This window comes from Wolffia australiana, chromosome 16, assembly GCF_029677425.1.
Source record: "Wolffia australiana isolate 7733 chromosome 16, ASM2967742v1".
NCBI lineage: Eukaryota > Viridiplantae > Streptophyta > Magnoliopsida > Alismatales > Araceae > Wolffia > Wolffia australiana.
In genome coordinates this window covers 12,813,588-12,834,204 of record NC_135850.1, presented here as the reverse complement: position 1 = coordinate 12,834,204, position 20,617 = coordinate 12,813,588, and the positions used below count along the sequence as shown (strand labels likewise).

At 38.1% G+C, this 20,617-nt stretch overlaps 1 non-coding gene and 1 pseudogene across 1 annotated transcript; one reads left to right on the top strand and one right to left on the bottom strand.

Moving 5' to 3' along the window:
- Window positions 1–12,855: 12,855 nt before the first annotated feature.
- Window positions 12,856–12,962, top strand: LOC144714071 (small nucleolar RNA R71). The gene has a single exon (XR_013584231.1). It is a non-coding gene; the product is annotated as a small nucleolar RNA R71 (small nucleolar RNA).
- Window positions 12,963–19,684: 6,722 nt separating this feature from the next.
- Window positions 19,685–20,617, bottom strand: LOC144713962 (secreted RxLR effector protein 161-like; annotated as a pseudogene).

Sequence of the window (20,617 nt, the reverse complement as noted above, 5' to 3'; positions counted from 1 at the left end):
AACAGGGCAGCCCCAGGCCTCCCCAGCCAGGGTCGCCCAGGTCTGCCCCCTAGGGCGCCCGCTTGGGCTGCCCAAAGGCCGCCCAGGCCGCCCCACAAGAACCACCCAAGATCGCCTCGGCGCACGCTTATGCCACCGACGCCAGCCGTCGTCAACGCCATCTGACGCTTCGAGCCACGCGCTCTCCGCGCACTTCGTGCGCTCCCCGCACCCTACGCATGTTTTGCGCGCGCGGGTATCTGCCTACGCCTGAATTTGCGACCACGACATCAACTCACTACCAGGGCCGCTCAACGTCCGAAACGTCCAGATCTTCTCGTCTAGTGGGCCGGTCAACGCCTGGAATCGTCCAGTCTCGTCACGAATCAGAATTCCCCGCAGCCTCTTCATGCACTACGGTGCCGAGGTACGCCTGAACTCTTTGGTGTCGCCATGTTCTTTGTCCGGTATTCCACGAGAAGTTTCCACCGCAGTCGGATTAGATTTGGTTTGGATTTCCCCACTTTCTCCCTTTCTTTTGAGAGTCTACTTCGCGAAGCGAATTCGGGTATTGATTTTGGTGCTTAGGCATCGTCACGGTGGGTGAAGACAGTACTCCCGCCCTCGACAAGGGTCGGAGCTGCACCACCAGTTTTTCATTGGTTTTAAAGTCCGAATCTGACCGTGTGTATTTCTGTGGGCTGTTTTATCCCTCCTGTACCCAACCCATCCACCGTCGTCCATCCATCTGTAACCTTCCCCGTACTCCAATCAACCATTCCTTAGTCGTGCTATGTACATTTGGTATCAGAGCCTAACCTGTTAGCCCAGTCGTTTTCGCCATTGTAGACGTCTTCATTTATCAGTCCCATTGCATGCATCTACGTTTAGGCAAACGAGTCTCCGCTCTGATGACAGACCAAACCCAAGATGGTCGTGAGGTGTCCATCCCCGTCCATGAGTTTTCATCATCCGCCTCACCGACCTCCTCTCAAGGAGACATCGATCGCGTGTTAGACGCTGTCCACAACGGTTTTCGTGATGTGAATACACAAATTACCAATATGGACAACCGTCTAACCAATTCGATCGACGCGGTGAGCAAACTGACTTACCAACTTGAGAATAGAGGTCATGATCGACATCCACGTGATCGCGATGACCACTATCGACCTGATTCTAGACCTCGAGTACGTGATAGGAATCATCGTGATCATGATGATCCTATACGACCCGAGGAAAGATCCGGAAGCCGAAATCAGAGTCGTCCCGAACGAGACGATTTGATTCTTTCGGAGATTCACACTCTGGTCCGTGATAGGAATCCTCGTGACGATTACTATCCGCCTGAGCCTAGGACCCCAGGTCAGGATAGGAATCATCCCCCACAGAACGATCCCTATCCACCTGTGGATAGAGCCCCGATGCATGATGGAATTCGTCTACTACGAGACAATTACCATCCACCGGAGGGGAGGACCCAGAGCGCGATAGGAATCATCCCCCATGGAATGATCCTTATCCGCTTGATGATAGACATCGTGGATGGAACAAGAATCGTCCGGACAGGAACGATCCTTTTCCACCCGAGGATGTGGTCCCCCCTCGCGATCGCGGCCGTGCGGATCATGACAACCAGTGGCAGAAAATGAGTATCTAATTGTGCCATTAAAATAATTCTTAGTTCATATATATATATATATATTAAGAAGCACACACAAGTGACTAAGTGGTAAAGACAGGATTGTCCACTCTAATACAAGAAAATATTGACAAAAAGATGGCGATGGTTATAAATCCCAGCTAGGGAAATGAGGATATCGTAGAAGGCTTTATCCAATAATTTCTGTTACATATCAGTACTAGCTGAATAACAGTTTATGCTTTGGTGATTAACCATACCCTAAGTTTTACTAGAGTATCGCACAAATGAAGATTTATACATATACATATGGGGGTAAATGTTCCATGCCAGAGTTTGAATATTACTATGTATCTTCTAGACTACGAGATGTAGCTTGACACTCCACGGGCTGGAAACATAACTAATTGATTGGGTAAAATCAATCCTCGGCTAAATTTTTTATATATTTACATAGTTGATTAATCTTTATTTTGTTTTAATTAACTAATTAATCCTGATGTAGTAAATTTTTTCCTAATTATTATTTTTGGGCCATTAGAGTTATTATCCAGATGGATGAATATGCATTAGAAGTTCATACACACCCATTTTAAGCACAAAGGTGAGCCAACACTGGTTCCACCCTTCCCTCCCCCCTAATAAGTCCATTGAGGGTTTTATGTTATTATTTTAATTGATATTTGAAAAAAATATTTATAATGATTTTCCACGTGATAATCTATAAATTCCAAGAAAAAGATAATAAAATTATTGAAAATAATTAAATGTCAATTATTATAAATTTATTTAGTTTTATAAAAAAGAAGTATACTTATTTGGAATTTAAGATTTTGTACATAACTAAATGCAAAGGCAAAAATGACTAAAACAACAAAATTCTATATATTTTTTATAAATTATATTAATGATAAAAGACCTACAATTAATAAATATGATTTGTGTATATGTATATTTAATTTCAAATGGAGCCCTAGAGGTGGGCTCTAGGTCAATGGGATCCCCAAAGTGACCAATAACATATTGGGGCTGAAAACCCCTAAAATATATTTGAACAAGATTTAATATGTATGGAACAAAATGTGATTTTGAAAAGGTAAATGGATGATTTTATAATGAAAATTTGAGTGAAGAGAGTAGAGAAATTTCAAAACCTTTTTCTTCTAGAGAGAGAATATTAGAGAAATTGGGAATTTAGAGATTGGTGCAAACTAAATGAGATGTAAGATAAATATATGGGGATGATAATCAAATGAGATGTAAGTTCAATGCCTCTTCTTGAACTTGGATCCATATATTTTGTTAGGATCAGACATTTCTTTATGTAAGAAAATCACGAGAAAAGGAAGAGCACTTCATAACACTTACGCAACCATATATTATTTATTCAGTATTAAATTCAGATAAAATGCATGTAAATATATCACCATTATGAGGTTCCCCCCCTCCCCTTTCTTCTTTGTTGTTTTCTCTTTCAATCAATAAGAGTGTCTTCGTGATGAGAATATCTACAAGAGATTCAAGAGGAACCCGAGAAGGGGAAACTATGATCAATGGGCACTTTTATTGCCTGGATACTTCTAGAGGCTGACTTGTGAATGGCTTCAAAACAATATCCAAGGGAGCAAGTAAAGTATATAAAAAGTTCCCTAAAATATGTGCGGTTTTCTCTCGCACACGCTCATGGAAAGAAATATGTGTGGTTTTTTAAGCACACAAACATAAATAAAAAATATTAAATTCCATACCCACTCAAGTATGTATACATGATTATGATAAAGAGTTTGGGTCAAATTCTCATAGAGCAAAGGTTAAGTTTTTTGAAACAGTTGACTTGGTCAAACTAATTCAAATTAGATGAAAAAGATGTAAGAATTACGATAATATTTATCCAACTAAATTTTAGGAGTATTCTAATCCTGTTCAGTCAAAACTGATCAAAATTGTGTTAAAAGTCATTGCTAAAGTCAACTCATGCCAGTGCATTCATCAAGTCAAATTATTAAGTTTTAAGGGGGATTTTTTGGTTTTCTATTTTTAGAAAGAGGATAATGTAAGGACTATAAGAGGTATTTTTATATTTTTAAAATAAGATGAAAAATGAATGAACAGTTCAGGGGGTTGACTTTAACCAACCCATTGACTTTGATTAAATTGAGGATCAAAATGGGAACAAAAAATTACAAAAGTTATACTTTCAGAAACTATGGAGATAAAGGATAATTATAATATATATATATATATATATATATATATATATATATATATATGAAAGTTTGTTTAAGATGGTATAAAATTACAATGATTATTTCAAGTGAAGGATTTGAAGATCACCCAATTAAGGATACTAATCAAAGTGAAAAAATGGAGGAAGCCATTGAACTCTGAATTGAATGGCTGAGTTATGGATTGAAAACAGATGAATAGAGGATTCCCACAATAGAAACATTATGCAATTTTGATATTCAAGGTTTATATATGGATCTTGCAATTCCACACCTTAAGTGACTTGCATGAGAATGTAGTAGTCAAATGACTATTGGTGCACTAAAATAAAAAAAGTATTTCTATTGGTATATGTCAATGAAAATAGTACTTGAAGCCAAATCAATTGAACTTGAAATTTGGTTCTGTAACAAGTGAGAAAATAGGCCCAAAGTTATGGCAATACATTTGAGGTGAACTTGAGTTTCCAACAATGAGGATTCAATCAAAATCTCTATTTTTTAATCCAATGGTAGCTTTAGTTTATTATATATCAAAAGCAACCCAAAACCCCCAAAACTTAATCCTTAAATCAACTTTGAAGCTCCTCCACATTTTTTGCTTCTGTAGTACGCTGACGAGTTGGCAACAATTCTCCCTCTTCTTTTGATGGATTGACAAGATTTTGAATCAGGACGTGCATCATCAAGTATATAATCCAAATCACTGAATGCTTTACGAAAGGAATAATCCATGTAGGATCTCCGAGGTATCTTTATCGTGAAAATAAAAAAACTTAAATAAACTCATATGAATGTGAGAGATATCAGCCATGCTTAGTTTTGAATAAACTAGGATGGACGAGATGATGCCACAAGGCAGCACGGGAGATGCCATATCCTGCACATTGTGGAGTCCATAGTGGGGTGAATGTATTGATCATTATCTTCATCCAATGCTTCCCTGTTTACCTGCATAGAGCACTAAAATTCTAATCACATATGGAAATATTTACATTTTTGAACATGTATAAAATGATGTTTCTTTCATGTTATTATGAAACAAAATTTTTTTGCTCTTGTTGGCCACATTGTTCAATATCAGCGATTGGTCGAGGCCATGTAGGTGTGCCCATTAAATGGAATGCCTCCACATCATTGCTGCCACATCAGCTCTGCCACAGCCTCAAGCCTTTAATTGATTTTAATTTATAGACCTTAAAAATTACTAAAATCCAAAAAGAAATAATATAACTTAGAAAATTTGTATCTTTTAATTTATATGGTATTTGTAATGAAATTTAGTCCATTTGTTTCTAATTTTAATATTTTATAAACTCATGCAACCTGAAATAAATAATAAGATAGGAAGTTGATTAATTTACAGGAATTACTAGTTTGACTTGAAAAGTTAAACTAGGACAAATTTAATGATTGTAATGTCCTGAGATAACTAAACTAAAAAAATGTGGTTATTTTCAAATGGTTTAACCTTAAAAATTTCAGCATGAATAAAATATATAATTGACCTTAAATTAGCTTCAAAGTTAGGACTTAAGTAAAATGGGACAATAAAGTTGAAAGTATTAGAACATAATGATAACATGCATCATAGTCATGAGAATCAGGCCTCAAATATGGTGAAATACGATATAAATGCATATTATCACACTTGTTTACTAGGTTTCTCTGTTTGTTCTATAGGCTTTTAATGATGTAAGCCTTCTTGCTATGTTTCCCATTTCAGCCATTTTTGGGGCTCTTCTGTTGGTTCAGCCTTGCGCCACTTCTGGCTGTGGGATGTTGCTAGCTGACTGCGTGAGGGCCTAAGTGCTTTGTGCTCCCATGCATGCGGCTGGCTTCTGCTCTATTACACCTAGCTTCTGACTCAGCCACTAGAACTAGAACACACGACTTTGTCCTTTTTAAAATTTGAATTTATCTCTTCAATATATCAAATAACTATTTCAAAATGGTATTTAAACGCATGAAAATTAATAATGTTTAAAACATAAATTGAATGAGAATTAATAGGCCTTTAAAATTTGTAAAAATCCTAATAAACTGTTTGTATTTAGCATTATGGTCCAATTTATCCATGAATTATATCTCACTAAAAATAAAGACAATATCATTGAAATCATGTCAAGATACTCTTTAAGACACACATGTTTGCCTCTATAAAAACAAATTTATTGGCTCCTGCCAAGTCACTAGTGGGACCTAGAATTGAGTATTTGTGACATGTTGCCACTAAAAGGATCCCCCGGCTTTTAACGTGAAAGAAAATGCATTCTTTTAATGTGGGTAGGAATTAAACGCCGGACCTTTCAAGGACCAAGGACACTCAGTATCCTTGTGGCCCAATTTCTGTAATAATGAGAGAAATTAGACGACTTAAATATGTTAGCAATAATCTGTTCCGGAAACTAAATGAATTTTCTAAAATTTTATAAAAATAGGAAAGTTATAATATATACTTTTAAAAAATAAATACAAATAAAATTATTTAATTTAAAATAAATAATAAATAGAATTGGAAATAAATGTTTCCCATTATTTCAATTGAATTAAATTAAGTTAAATTTTGAAAAAAATAAAATTTATAAAAATTAATCTATTTAAAATGGTTGAAATGTTATGAAATTAAGGAAAAATGTGTATTTTATTTATAATGATCTATAAAAATAAAGAGGTAAGTTCTTAGAAGTAAATAAATTAACTAGGCATATGGAAAGCAGGTGTTTTAAAACAATTCTGTGAACTATTGTAGCAGTTAACTTATTAATTTTTGTAAATTTTATTGCCAGTTTGAGTTATTTTTATCGTTGCTGATTTATTTAGCATGGTTCTAATCTTTGAAATTTAAATTTTGGAATATTGAAAATTTAGTTCAATATGATTAAGATTTATGTGTATTGCAGATTTTATTTGTTTTTCAGTATGTAATATTTTTTGGGGAATGTTAGATGAAGATTAAAGCCATCAGTATGTTGAGGGACCTAGTGTACGATCCCGCACATATGATTGTCTAATATTGAGAGATGTTTGTACTAGAAATTTGAGTATGAACGATTATCAAGATAGAAACATCCTCTTAGTACATGACAACTATTGTAATGTTCATATGTCCTAGAAGAAGGCACATCTAACATGAGATATCACATAGTGTTTGTTTCATGTTAGTAGAGACCAAAATTAAGTTCCTGAATTAAAATCTGAGCTGTAGTGCAAGAGTGAAGCTATTTAAGTTGTTTTGGTTGAGCATATTTCAAGCCTGTATGTTCTGGAGGGACTAAGTATGACGTAGAACGACTAAGGAACGAATGACTGGAACACGGAGAAGGTTACGGATGGATGGACGACGGTGGATGGGTTGGGTACAGGAGGGATAAAACAGCCCACAGAAATACACACGGTCGGATTCGGACTTTAAAACCAATGAAAAACTGGTGGTACAGCTCCGACCCTTGTCGAGGGCGGAAATACTGTCTTCACCCACCGTGACGATGCCTAAGCACCAAAATGAATACCCGAATTCGCGTCGCCAAGGAGACTCTCGAAAGAACGGGAGAAAGTGGGGAAATCCAAACCAAATCTAATCCGACGGCGGTGGAAACTTCTCGTGGAATACTGGACGAAGAACACGGCGACACCAAAGAGTTCAGGCGTAGCTTAGCATCGTAGTGCGTGAAGAGGCTACGGGGAATTCTGATTCATGATGAGACTGGACGGTTCAGGCGTTGACCGGCCCACTGGACGAGAAGATCTGGATGTTCCGGGCGTTGAGCGGCTCTGGTAGTGAGTTGATGTCGTGGTCGCAGATTCAGGCGTAGGCAGATATCTGCGAGCGCGAAACGTGCGTAGGGTGTGGGGAGCGCATGAAGCGCGTGGAGCAGCGCACGTGGGGGCTGAGCGCGCGGAGAGCGCGCGGCTCGAAGCGTCGGACAGCGTTGATGATGGCTGGCGTCAGTGGCACAAGCGTGCGCCGAGGCGATCTTGGGTGGTTCTTGTGGGGCGGCCTGGGCGGCCTTTGGGCAGCCCAAGCGGGTGCCCTAGGGGCAGACCTGGGCGACCCTGGCTGGGGAGGCCTGGGGCTGCCATGTTGGGGCGGCCTGGGGCTGCCCTATTGGGGAGGCCTGGGCGGCCTAGGGCTGCCCTGTTGGGGCGACCTGGGGGTGGCCTTGGGCGGCCTTGGCAGGGGCGGCCTGGGACGGCCTGGGGCTGCCCTGCTGGGGAGGCGTAGGGCTGGCTTTGGGCGGCCCTGGCAGGGGAAGCCTGGGACGGCCAGGGGCGGCCTAGGGCTGGTCTTGGGTGGCCTGGGACCGCCTAGGGCTGCCCTGTTGGGGCGGCCTTGGGTGGCCCTGGCAGGAGCAGCCTGGGATGGCCTGGAGCTGCCCTGTTGGGGCAGTCTAGGGCTGGCCTTGGGCGGCCTTGGCAGGGGTGGCTTGGGACGGTCCGGGGCGGCCCTGGCAGGGGCGGCCTAGGCGGCCTTGTGCGGCAGTCCTGGGAGGGCGGTAGAGAGAGAGAGAGGGAGAGTGTGAGAGAGAGAGAGGGAGAGTGTGAGAGAGAGAGAGGAAGAACGAGGGGTGGAAGGCTGACGACGCGAGGCGGCAATGGCGGTGGCGGCGGCGCTAGTACTGGAGAGATAGGGAGGCTTGGGCAGTCCTCCAAGAAGAGTTAAACAAAACTCAATTCTTGAAATATGACTGCCTAACTGTTTCGTGAAACAATTGCCTATACATATAGGCCTTGGATGAAAGAGAAAATACAACTTAAAGATGAGAAATTATAGACGAGACGTGCTTCGTGTCACGCCAAGGGGCAGTTGTTGATCTGCCGTTGGTGATGTGTCATGATGCGTGAAGGAACGTGCGTGCGTGGAGACGTGCGTAGCGGAGACGGTTGTGGCGTGTCCATAGCGGGAGTGTTGACGTGCGAGCCTGGAGACGTGCGTAGCAGAGACGATTGTGGCATGCTCGTAGCGGGAGTGATGACGTCGGTTGACTGTGGCGGCATATCTGTGGCGGAGACGTTGACTTCGGTTGACCGTGGCGACGCGTCCGATGGTGGTGTGTTGGCGTCCTCGCCATAAAAGTACTAGTGTAGAAGACAAGGCTGGGGTAGAGAAACAATTTAGTTTATTTGAGCGAACTCAAGGGTTGTACCCAAATCTATTGGCGACATGTAACACAGGTTATTGCCCATGCCAAAATCATTGATAGGTAGAGCGTTGCCCAAGCCTCATGAGCATTAGTGACTAAAGCAGGATCTTATATGATGATAGGTTACAAATCCCATGAGATGGGTGCTCGTCAATATAGTATGATTAGTAAAACATATAATGGGTATTATATGGTTGTTGAGTTTCTGATCATAATTAAGAAGAACATTGGCGTATGTGCCTTCGTACACATGAGGGTTATATAGAATAGTAATTTTAGTGGGATTATTACCGATGCATAGAACCTCTCCTAAAATTCCCCATGACATTATTGATATAACATCTTACAAACGCGCACCATCATGTTACCCACAACATGGCATATTTGATGCGAGTTGTTTTTTAAGTTAGAAATGTATAACATGCTTAAGTTCTTGATGATAGTCTTCAAGTATACTTAGTTAGGTTCTTCACTTCAAGATGCTTCAATGTTGCACACACGCAACATGCTACTAGATACCAAACCCAAGGCCATGAAAATTATATGATTACATTTGACAAGTGGAATACAACTTTTAGATTCAAAAAATCAAAAGTCTATTCAAGAGTTGCATAGTTGAGGGATCTTCTACCTGCAATAATACATTGAAGATTATTGAAGGAACTATGATGTAACCTCTACTTGGAGAATATTTACTGCTTTAAGTTGATGTTGATATCTTCATTCAATGGCTTCATGACTCATATTAATAGTTCGTTATTAATCATAACATGAAAAAGGTTCAGGTCATCTTTTGTAAACTACTTCACTTGGTCAAGAATTTAAAGGATAAAGGTTTCGAATAAAAAATATGAAAATCCTTGGTTGATATGTCCAAGTATAAGATGTGCAATATGGTTGTTATATGGAAAAGAAAAAGAAGGATATGGCCTCAAAGAACACTAGAAGATGAATTTCATCTATTACCCTGATAGAGGCAAAATACAATGTTAATTTTAGTGTCGTTGTGATTTAATTTACCCAAATAAAATTAAATGTGCACTTATTGAAAGCTTGCTCACGTATGTATAGTAAGGGCAAGTTTGTATCCATTGGGACTGGCCTTTACAAACGAGTCTAATGATTTAGTTAGGATTTGGGATAATAATATAATATTAGAGACAAGTAATTCTAGTAAAGAGAGTGAAAGGGTTGAAAATAAGCGATTAGTATATGGGATAAACTAATTACAAGAAGTGACAAGTCAATATAACGTGTAATAATATGTCAAAGTGGATGGCCTTAGTGAGACTGGATAATATATGATATTATTTATATTAAATTTCATGGTTAATAGTTTTATGGATATAATAAGTTGTTTGGAAGTAGGCTATTGGTATTATAATTAAGGATGATAGTATATATAGGTAGTACCATAATTATCTTTAGCGTTTAAGCATAACGCAGGACGATAATATGAAGAGATTAATATTGAACTGTTCTTGTAGATAATGTTTTTAATTACTTATTATTGATTTTAATTAATACTTGGATTGTATGTTAGGTAGGGTATGTAGATGTAGTAATGATTAAGATGTATTGGTTTAATCAATAGTAATATTTATTTTACTAGGATATAAGAGATGACATGAATAACAAAGGGGATAATAATATTAATGATAGTTAACGAAGATGTTATTAAATCAGATGAAGATTAACAGAGTGGAGAAAGATTTATATATGATAATAGTTAAGATTTAGAGGGGTACGGATGCAATATATTTTATTTAAGTTTTGAAGAGTTCAAGAATGTGGGTATAAAGGGAGAGACTGAAAGAAGATAGACGAGCCTAGCATGACTTAGGAAATGTGTATTTGTATTATTATATGGCTAGTAAGGGGTACAGACTAATATAACTCAGTTATGTGAGCTTATATATTTGATAAATATTTTTTATATTTTAATCAAATTAAATCAAAAGCATAATTGAATAAATCAAGGAAACAAGCTAGATTGGTCAATGCCCAATAGGTGTTTGACAAAATGCCTCAAAGAGACCACAGCAAGAAATCACAATGCGTTCACTTCCTCCTCGCATCAAATTGAAGCCTACTCAATCCAAGATGTTCATAAGCTAATTTTCGTCCAGCTGAATAGAGGAAAAGTACCATATCTGCCCTGATTTGATTAAAACATGTTGGATTGCCGCTTCCAACTTTGGTATGCAACTTTCCCTATTCCTCTCCTTCGTGATTACACAACGCGTCATCTCCCTGAACCTTCGTCGGAGCCTTCCCAAGTCTATTGAGTCATGGCATAGATGTCAAGACTCTGAAACATCAACCTCAAGCTGTAAAAGGGTATTTGTTCCTGCGATGAGAGATACCCATTAATTGTACCCAACAGCTCTCCCGTAACCACTGTATTGGTTTGCAGTCACCCTCATCGTCAGACACTGCGTGCTGGCCAACGAGAATGACAGCCTAGGGTGGAGAAGAATAGGTTTACCCCTAATATCCCAATCTCCTCATTTGGGTCCAATGGCCGTGATTGAACTGCGGCACTGGATCCCATGATTTCCAATGTATGTATGTGTGCCTAGTCTGCATAGTGCCATCAGCACTCCCTCCCTCTAGTTAATTTATTTGGTGGATGATGGAGGGAAAATTGCTTAATAAATTGTAATTGTTGTTGTAAATTTAATTTGCCTACTTTGATATGAAATATAAAAAAACATATAAAAAATATAAATATATTCTGTTTCAATATTCTATCAGGCATTCTGTGGAACACTTCAAGGGCGTTCAACAGAACTGTCCCTTAAGCCCTTATTTTTTACTATAAAAAATTATAAAACGTATTTCAATAGATATATTAGCTATAAAGTATTATACATATATAAGATATTCTCTGAAATTATAAGCAGTTATATATATATATATATTTACTCCCTCATTACCTCTAGTAATCCCTTTATTCCCTCTTAATATCTCTCTATACTTATCTAACCACATATTTATATTATAAATAGATAATTACTTATTCTATCCTCTATTTCTCTTATTCTCCAACCGTTCTATCTACTTGCTACTAATTTATTCTTATAATTACTACCTTTAGTATTATTATTATAGCTTATTATCTAAAACTCAATCATTAAAAAACATCTCTAAAGGCCAATCCGTGTGGAGAGGACCTTAATCGGTTGAGTGAGTTATATATTTCATTAAATTTATTTTATTGTAGGCAAATTAAATTTACAACAACAATTAAAATTTATTACGCGATTTGCTTCCATCAAATTGGCACCGCTGAAACTGCCCAAGGCCCCTCTTTTGCCCTTACCAGTAACCGTTATTGGGTTGGGAAGCATAACGAGTAGTGATATTGTTATATCCATTATGGTATGAGGGTCTAAATGGTTGACCTTGTCTATTTTCATGTGTGCAGCGGTTTTGCTATTGAACTGCCATCATGTCTTGTTCAGCTTGAGCATCACATTTATCATGCTCTAGATTGGTATTGGCCATGCACGAGAGTGGTACCTCTCGACTAACTTGCACCCCCCGTCTTTGAGGGTTACTAGGTTGAGTTAATCTTTCCACCAATACTTTTTAAGAGTCTACTAATTTATCTATTTTGTCCATCATCATGTTTGTCTGGACAAGTTTTGTATCTATGATGCCTCCTCTTCCAGGGGTAATCATCTTGTTAGGTAGGTGAGTGCAACATGCTGCTCACTATTTTCTGCTACAAACTCTATGAGCTCTAAGGCTTCAACATCATACTTGCTCATAAATGCTCCTCCATTTGCGGCATCCAAACATCAGCCTGTCATGATGGTTCAATCCTTCATAGAATAGTTGTACAATATTGTGTTTTGGCACACCATGGTGAGCATAAGTTCTGATGTTCTCCCTCAATCTCTCCCATGCCTCATTGAATGTCTCTCCCAATTCTTGATGAAAATCTCTAATAGCCTTTCGGTTCATCTTTGTTTTCCCAATAGGGCAGAATTTCTTCAAGAAATCTTGCTCTATTTCCTCCCAAGACTTCAACTCAGTGGACATATTCCTAAACCACTCTTTTGCTCTATCTCTCAAAGTGAGTAAAAATAATCTCATCTTGACTATCTTTAATGGAGCATATTGCTTGTTGTTCATCTCACATACCCCAGAGAGGTCTTCGATCAATTGGTAGGGGTCTTCTGTAGTCTTCCCCAAGAAGACAGGTAATAGGCTAATAGTATGAGAGTCTATCATAAAGTTTATCCTTTCACCAATTGATGCATGCACTGTGGTGATAGGCCTATATTGAAAAGGGGTCGAATGATCCTTCAACATCCTTTCGTTCCCGTGCTCGCCCGCAGCCATGATGAATCTATCTGTTGTTGATGAGCTATATTCGTGGGATAAAATATCCTCTTTTTTGGAAGGTAAGTGAAATGACTCTACCAGTGGGTTATGTAATGATCTCCGGCCGTTCGTACACAGTCAACCGACGTATGAAGAGGATCTCCTTGCACCACGTAATCAGATAATGTTTCATCTTGATGAGGTTACCTTCCAATAAAAGTGTAACCTATCAATTCTAAATAATAAACGCCTAGGTTTGCTAAAGGTTTGATAAAGGGGTCTACTTCTTTATTGTTTTAATCTCTACCATGATAAATGCAACTTATATAATCTGAATAGGAATAAAATGTTGAAGAACATACTTGCATTTTTATGTCTGCAAAAATAGTTATTGATATCAAAGTAAAAGCAATAAAAATGAATAATAACAGAAAATAAAAATGTTCACTTACTTGATTTTCATTTTCCTTCTGCACTAAAATTTTAGGGCGTCTTATCCCAATTGGACGAAAATAATAGTCAAAATAAATAAAGATATGTGAATAATTTACCTATTCTCAATCAAGTTTCTTCCGCTAATTTTAATAGAATACAGACAATGACAAATAATAATGATAGTAAAACCAAGTAAGTGCGAGTAATCTCAAGCAAGTAAGTGCAAGTAATCTCAAGGAATACCAAGTAAGTGCAAGTAATTTTAAGAAATTGCAAGTAAGTGTAGAGTTTTTTTTTATGTTTGTGAAAAGGTAATAACTTAAAAGAATCAAATCACTCTTAGGGACGCCAGTCCCTGGCAATGGCGCCAATTTAATGGAGGCTGAATTGCATAATAAATTGTAATTATCGTTGTAAGTTTAATTTGCCTACTATTAAATAAATTTCATAAAAGTATAACTCACTCAACTGTATAGTTGGAGTAAGGTTGTATCCACACGGACTGGCCTTTAGAGAGATATTGAATATTTGAGTTGCTAGTTAAGGGATTATGATAGTAAAACTATTAATGAGATAGTGAGTGTAGGGGACGATGAATAACTAACAAGTGATAGAGTATTATATTATCTATATATTCTTAGAGATACTAGAAACAGTAAAGAAATAATAGATGTAGTAAGGGATGAAAATTATTAGTTAGAAGGATGATGTAAGTAGGGAATTTTAATAAGACGTTTAATGAATAAAGGCAAAGAGTTACCTACTTAACTATTGGTAAGCTCTATGAGAATTTGAGTAGAATCCAGTGATAGTGGTACTAAAAATTGAGAAGAGGAATAAAAGTTATAGTAATAAGAGATAAGAAAGTTAAGAGAAAGTAAACATATTAATAAGAATTTTAAGGATGACTAATACTATTACTAGAAGTTAGTTATAAGACAGATTTATGTGTTCAGTACCTTCTATATAGTGATATATATGTATATATATTTTCTTTATATTTTCTACAGATTTTTCTAGCATCAAAATTTAGAGGTACTAGTTGGTTTACTCGAACACCAGAGAGGTGTTCGACCAAATGCTTGAGAGCACGTTGAAATAAGGGAGACGTCTAATTATATAATTTTATATGTTTTTATGTATTATATAGATTATAGTAGAAAATCGGGTAAAGACGAGTTGTCATGTTGAACGCTCGTGAGGAGTTTGACAGAATGCCCGAAAGAGTCAGATTATGTATATTTTTTTATATATATTTTTAGATTAGAAAATAGAAAATAATAGAGGCAATTCCTTCGAAACATGAGAGGTATTGGACAAAATGCCTTTGAGAGGCCTATGTAAATGTATATACATCAACTTTATAAGATTAGTAATGAGAAACATATATAAATTGATAAGTGCTTCTCAAACACTCAGGGTGCTTGATGGAAGGTCAGAACAGAATTTGTTAATGTTAGAATGGAATTTAAATTTTATATGCTTTGAATAAATTTTATATAGGTCTACTTATAGTAGAAAATGAAGATAAGGGGATACTTCTGTCAAACGCTCGTAAGGTGTTCCACAGAATGCCTGACATAAGAGGGATTGATATTTTTTAAATTTTTTATAAAGTTGATAAATTGAACTTGTATAAATAAAAAAATCTTTATAGAACACGTAAGGTTTCAATGAAATACCCAATAAAAGTCGCGTAGCCAAATTTTAAGAAAAACACTTAATCTCTGTCTAGATTGAAATAAAAATAAAACATCCAAATGAAGGAAAATATACCATTCAACCATAGAGATTCATGAATTTACCTGAATCACCCTGATTCGAAGCGAAGAGTGGTAGCGCCGATCGCTGTCGCCTAACTTCAGTTTATGGTTTCCCTCGTTATTGTCATCCGTCCGGGTGCGAATCCAGGGACGCTCTGTCTTCTTGCGCCGCCGCCCAGAGCTTCTTGAGTAGGAAGGAGGTTTTCATGACCTCTTCCTACTCTCGTCACTGCCGGAAGGGATCCCCGTCCCCGTGAGGCTTATGGTCGCAAGATACCAGAATTTGGGTTTCAAAATCTCTCTTTAAAAGGTCGAGAGAGACTCTCTCGACCCCTCAAAGAGACATGAATGGAGCAACGGCTCTCCAAGGGGGCATTGGACCAGCCTGTGGTCCCCTCATCGGTGCTCTCCGCTGGCCGGCAGACAAGGAGGATGGCCAGGGGTGACAAAGGATGAGATTGCCATCCAATCCTTCTGTTATTTGGGTCGACAGTTGCGATTAAATCACAGCCGTGGACCCATCCATATTGGTGTACCCCTCTTGTGCCATGTCACCATGTTCCGTTGGTGTCCACGTCAGCTGCGTCGTCAACTTCCTTCATTTGACTCACCTGCCGAGGGTTTCACAATGTGCGTCAACGCCCAACAACCAATCAAAGCACTCGAAAAAAAGAATAAAAATATATTAAATAAGATGACCAGATCTCACCATCCGATATTATTAAAGAAGATCAGACAGGTGAGATCATATCCATATCTTTCAATAAGCCCAAAGAGATACGTGCTTTGGGCCAGGTGGGCTCGAAGCCCGATCTCAATTTTACTTCCTTTTTTCTTTAGATTGCGACCCATTGGGCCGCGATCACATTCTTGCCAATTTGTGGGATTCTAAATCCCGTAGTAAAAATTTCTAAAAATAGTGGCAGTAGATAAATGTCGACAACTCTCTCTTATTGAATTAAGACACCATACCTTTCTTGTGTACTGTGGACTTATACTTTATCTCTGGGTCTGAATGGGCCTTGGCTTGTTCTTTGAGTGGCTGGCTGGGCTTGCCTACCGGGCACTGCCCCTCGCCAATTGCGGCCGGGCTTGAGCGCTCGCACTTGCCTGCTTATGGCTGGCTTGGGAGCTGATGCAATATTTTTTAGAAATTCTTTTTTATTTCTGTCTTTATTAATTTTTTCTATTATTTATTTCTTCAATTTATCCCTTGCAACAACATATATAGGATGCTAAACAGAACATTAGAAAATTGAAAATTTCTTAAATATATTTTTACTAAGAAATTCTTGAGTATGTAGATCATGCATTCAAATGGCATTTTTTATCACTTGCTTTATTTAGTTCATGAAATGAAGAATTCTTATAAAATTAAAGATAATACACACAAAATGATCCCAAAATGAGTTTTAAATATGTATGATTATATGACACATTTTGGGTCTATCAATGGCTTCATCATCCTCGTTGATGGCTCCCAAAACATTAGGGCCTGCCAACAAAAAGGTAAAACATTAAGTTGTGTGAGATTGTCTGATCTCCTTACAAAGATCAGACAGTCAAATTTAAAACATAACATAAAAATTGGCCTGTTATGATGCAGGATTCAGGCCTTGTCGACTAGAAGCTCAACTGTATTTTCTCTGTATTTTCTTAATATAGTGACTTGATGGGCCGTGATCCCTATTGTCTATCGGTCTGGCATGGCGCAAGGCTGAAGGTAAGAGAGTTAAAAGTTATTCTACATCGATAAATCTAAAGAGTAAAACAAATTCTTAAATTGCTACTAGTTGAACGGGCTTCTTCTCTTATTTCTAATATCTCCTTGTAATGACTGATGATAATGGGCCCATTTCGCATTCGGTCTCCTCCTTCCTACAAATACAATGTAATGTGGCATAATGAGGGTCACAGAATTCAATTCTTGATTTTTTCATGATATCAAAGCCAGATCTTGGAGTCTTTCTTCATATCTGGAAGTCTTCCTTTCGTCTTCCTGGTGGCACCTTTGGCTTCGTCTTTGATCAGGCCACTTTCATCATCCCAAGACTTGTTTTTGGCATATCCGCTCATTCTGGCTTTGTCTCCACTCGTTTTGGCTTTTTTGGCCCTAGATCCGACATAATCGTCATGATGCCTGGCATTGCATCATCTGCATAGCTGGCCAACATCTCTGATGTGTTATGTAATGGCCATCGATGACTCCACTACATCAACTGCCATCCTTCTACCAATGCCTTCTACTCTATTAACACCTGAACTTTGCCTCACCTCTGATAACTGGCACAATCCTTTGCCTCACATTCCTTTTGAATTTTGTTTTATGGGACTGAATCTTCTCCAGTGGTGTCATACATGCAAATTTCCTTGAAATGAAGGCTTATGAAACAGCTTTTGAAAGATCTGCCACTTCCTAATGCTCTTGGTTATGATCATTGGCTTGATGTGGAGGGTATTGTTCACCTTTGGATATTTGACATCATCAGTCCTCACGTCGCTGGTGAATTATTGTCCCTCAACTCTGCCAAATAAATTTGGGATGCTGATCCAGAGTCTCATTCCAAGAAGAACAACTTGGTCATTATATATGATCTCATCACTTCACAAATTTGGTCCAAGGTTTGTCATGGAGTTTAGCAACAAATTTACTTCTCTATGGGGCGAGTAGGATCACTACATGCCTTGTGATCCTAACTCTATGGATCATGGATATGTTGTTCAACTCTGGGTTTTCAAGTTCCTCATGGGTATGAGTCCCTACATAGTCAACTTATCCATCGCGAGAAAATTCCCACTTATAAGGAAGCTCTTCATATTATGTAAATAGAAGAGGATCTTCTTCACCTTGTTCACACAGAACCAGCGGATGCAATAGCTCTTTAACATATTGGGAGATGTTGTCCTACAGTTATTCAGGGAGGGTCAACCAATGTGACATTTTCCACAGTGAAAAAATTGATTGCGGCTCCCCGGTCCTGAAATTAGTGCCACCTAGTCATGCAACTATTAAGAGAAATGTGGTCATACTAAGGTGACTTGCTACAAGCTGTAGTGCAAGAATACTCACAACATTCCGATATCTGTGCAAGTCACCACCTCTCCTTCTATGCCACTTCAATCAACAATGGCTGATGCATCATCTACTATGGGAGATCATCTTTGATTGAAGGAAATTCACCAACTTTGCTGCCTAATTCAGTCCAATGTGATGGGATCTATGTCGCTTGCTCATCAAGGATAAGCCCTATCACTTTCTCTCCATTATCATCTTGAGTGCAATGGATCATTGACTCGGGTGCCACAGCCCATATGTCCCTTGACTCACATTGTTTTCTCACCTACACAACCTCTCCTAGTTCTAATTAATTTAAAACTGCATGTGGTCACCTGCGCATCGTTGCCAGGGTGGGATGTGTTCAGCTTTCCTCCCACATTACGGCTACCCATATCTTCCATGTTCCACGCCTTAGTGTTAAACTTCAATCTCTTTGTTGCCTTGTTCAAGACTTGGGTCAGGATTTATCATTCACACCTATTAAATGGTGGTGAATTTGACATCAAACACCTTTGACCACTTTGTTACTTCCTATGTATTGAGGTCACATTCTTCTCCCTGGTACTTTTCTTTGCCAACGGAAATATATAACTGACCTTCTTCATGAGCTTGGGAAGGAGGACTCACAACCCTTTACCACTCCTATAGAAGTGAATCAGCAGCTATATATAGCAGAGCATGAGGAGTCTGTTGATCAAGGGAGGTATAAAAGATTGGTTGGCAAGCTGGTATATATAATGCACACTCACCCCGATATTCCCTATGCAATGGATACTTTGAGCCAATTTTATGCATGATGCAAAGATCTGTCAAAGGCTTTTTGGCAACCATGTACTTTGATATCTCAAGGGTACCATTGGACTTGGCCTTCAGTTCAATCATCAAGGTGGACTTCATTTGGGAGTTTATACAAATGCAGATTATGTTGGTTCCCACGTTGATTGGTGATCAACGACTAGGTATTGCACCTTTCTAAATAAAAAGAGTATACCTAGTCGTTGATACCAATAAGGATACCATATAAAAAATTGATGGTGACTGTAAAAGAAAATAAAAAATAAATAAAAAAAACTTAATTCAACATGTACCTCAATGAGAAAAAAATTAAAAATAATATATATATATATATATATTTGATAGTACGAAAAACAAAGAAATAACAAAAATGGCTCTGCCCTCCAGTCATCATTTACCAAAAATATCAAGTGAATTCGGAATAATTTTCCTCCTCCACAAAACAAATCGTATTTTGTTTAAATCATTCAATCACCTCTTGATCAGCATGCATCACTAGATTTCATCAAACCAAGTTCTCTGAGTAGAAAGTTAAACCTTTCCCCAGATATTGGTTTTGTAAATATGTCAGCAATTTGATTTGAAGTGTTAATAAACTTCAATTCAATACTGCCTTTACTAACATGATCACGAATAAAATGATGTTTAATTTCAATGTGTTTTGTCCTAGACTAACTACAGGATTACTTGAAATATTAATTGCACTAGTCTTATCACAAAAAACAGGAATTTTTGAATAGGAAATACCATAATCTTCAAGTTGATTCTTTATCCACATGACTTGAGCTACACATACACCACCAGAAATATACTCAGCTTCAGCTGTGGATAGTGCTACTGAATTTTGTTTTTTAGAACTCCAGGAAACAAGACACCCATTAACAAAGAGACATGACCCACTTGTACTTTTCCTTTCAACTCGACAACCAGCAAAGTCAGAATCACAATAAGCTTTGACTGATATTTCATTATTTTTAGGAAACCAAATACCTAAATCCGCAGATCCAATAAGATATTTAAAAATTCTTTCAACTGCTGTGAGATGTGATTCTTTAGGATCACTTTGAAATCTAGCACAAAGACAAACACTAAATAAGATGTCAGGTCTACTTGCAGTGAGATATAAAAGAGAGCCAATCATTCCTCTATATAGTTTTTGATTAACCCTCTTACCTTTTTCATCTTTGTCTAAAGTAACCACACTCCCCATAGGTGTAGTTTTAGACTTTAGCTCAGAGAAG